The sequence below is a fragment of the Palaemon carinicauda genome, chromosome 2, assembly GCF_036898095.1.
Source record: "Palaemon carinicauda isolate YSFRI2023 chromosome 2, ASM3689809v2, whole genome shotgun sequence".
Lineage (NCBI taxonomy): Eukaryota > Metazoa > Arthropoda > Malacostraca > Decapoda > Palaemonidae > Palaemon > Palaemon carinicauda.
In genome coordinates, this window is record NC_090726.1 from 23,394,727 (window position 1) to 23,397,226 (window position 2,500).

The window sequence follows — 2,500 nt, forward strand, 5'->3', positions numbered from 1 at the left end:
TCTGGTGATAGTTACAGTGCTCTAGTAGGACAGGGCCCAAGAGACTGGCCTTGATGGTCAGCGATCAAGACCTCTTTCTATCAAGCTAGGATATGGGAGGACCAGATAATGGCTGCTGATGATTCAGCAGGTAGAACTTTAGGCTCCCCAAACACCCCTGCAGACAATAGTCTCCTCTCTCTCTCTCTCTCTCTCTCTCTCTCTCTCTCTCTCTCTCTCCTCTCTCTCTCTCTCTCTCTCAAAGATATGACCAAATTAGAATTTTTTCACAACTTGTCTATTATTCATTAGGAAGACCGTGGCTATTACTGGGAAATGGAAATTGTCAATGCATTATATATAAATTTATATATATATATATAATATATATATATATATATATATATATATATATATATATATATATATATATATAACCGTTATTGGAACGAGAAACAGTTTTACTGACATGCATACATTTATTAAGGAAATGATGATAGAGTTTATTTTATAACTGATTTACACTCGTGAACGCCCTTATTAACAAACGCAAATTCCCAAGAGGATGACGCAACAGTCAGACGTGGCAGAAATAGGACATTTTCTTTTTTTATTATTCGATTTGTCTATATCCAATAGGCTGATTTTAAGAACAACAAATTATGTCACAGTCATGCACATTTGTCATATAACTATTACTCCTTGAATGTTTTGAATCTGTAATGAATAATGATATTCTCCATTTAAGGAAATTCCATTTGTCAGCGCTGTCCCAAACTCATACTAACAACCTAAACTATGCTGATGATTGTTACCTTTGTAACTCTTATAGGGATATAACTTAATATCCATATGATCTGATGAATAAAGTAAATACTAAACACTTTTTATAAGTAAACTCATCTTGCTTCCGACAACATATGAAACATTCATATCATTTTCTGAAAAAAAAAATATTCATTCCTAACCAGGAAACGATAGTTGGACAATTCACCAACTACCAGTTCTCTAGCCTCTACCTTCCTAACATAGTTTTCTGACACACGTGGTCATCAAATAGTACACTATATTTGTTGGGAAAAGGTGCACCTGATGCCCTCTATTGGCGTTAAAGTAAAACTCTTTACGATATTAAGGAGGAAGATAAAGAGAGTATGATTTATTATGCCTTTCCGAATGTATCAATATATTTATTCCACGTACTTTCTACTAGCAATATATGTAATACCGTTAAACGTAATAAATATATTAGGTTTCATGAAAGGTAACTGGAAATTAGATCAAGTAACTGTGTAATTATTTGATTGTCTCACGGATTTCAGTACATCTGTCGTTCTGGTGCCACCCCCCCCCCCCGACCCCCATATGTAATTAGACTAATGATTCTATGCTGAGGGAATGATTCTTTGACATTTAGTGATAACTTTGAAAATTCCCATTATTATGTTGTGACAGGACAAGAAGGTATACCAAGTTCACGTGCGTCTCTTTTATAATAATTTTTTGCCCACATAGAAACAAAAATGAATTCAAAAGAATTATAATGAATGGATGATAGGGATAATTAGCAATTTCGTAATGCACTGCTATGACCATCTACTGGCCGTGAAAATAAACAATGTGTTGATCTTTTTAATCCTTGGGTTTTGGAACATACCACGATGTCATTTTGGGTAAAGAAAACCAAAATAGCCACAATAATTAGCTTAACATAATCTATATCTACCACCCATACTGTATATCTACGTAAGTATCCACCCATCAACTTCTCCAATTGGATAGAGTTATTCACAAGAGGTGAATAAGGGACATGTGCTGCAATCTTTTGACAAGAAGTAAAAACACTTGGCTAAGCCAAGAATAACAAGAAAATTTACAGCAGAACATCTTTAGTTTGTTTCTACAGACAATTCTAACAATGAACCATGAAGTCATTACTCGGTATATGGTAAGATTTTGAAAGCGAGATTTCGGAGACTCGCTGGAATAGTAATAGCGGAAGAGTTGATTTCGAAATACAGACATCAGAACGGCTAGAAGTGATATGTTTGAAAGATTTAAGGACATTTTGTATAGATCATTTGCTTTTAAAAGTGAAAAGGCATATCTTTCACCAGTATACAGAATGAATAGTCGAATGATATTTTATCAATTAAGTAAATTTTTGGCTTTTAAGTTTATATACATTTTGGGGATTGAAAGAAAAGTGAAATATGTTATTCAAAATCATATGTATTTGCAATAAATGACTCATGGCAAAGAAAAAATGGAAAATGAGAAAGGATATGAAACGTTTATTGGAAATTGTTAAAGAGTGGATTCATGAAAAAAGCAAAGCAATCAGCTAACTCAAAATGAAATAAGGGATACAGTAATAAAGTTCCTCAATTGGTTTGTGCTATATTTCCCATCTTCTGAGATATATCAATTCTCTTAATATAATTTGAAGAGTTTTCACATTCCATTGTTACATTTTGGTTTGGCTGACATTATTCCTCCACCATCCCAAAGATATTATATT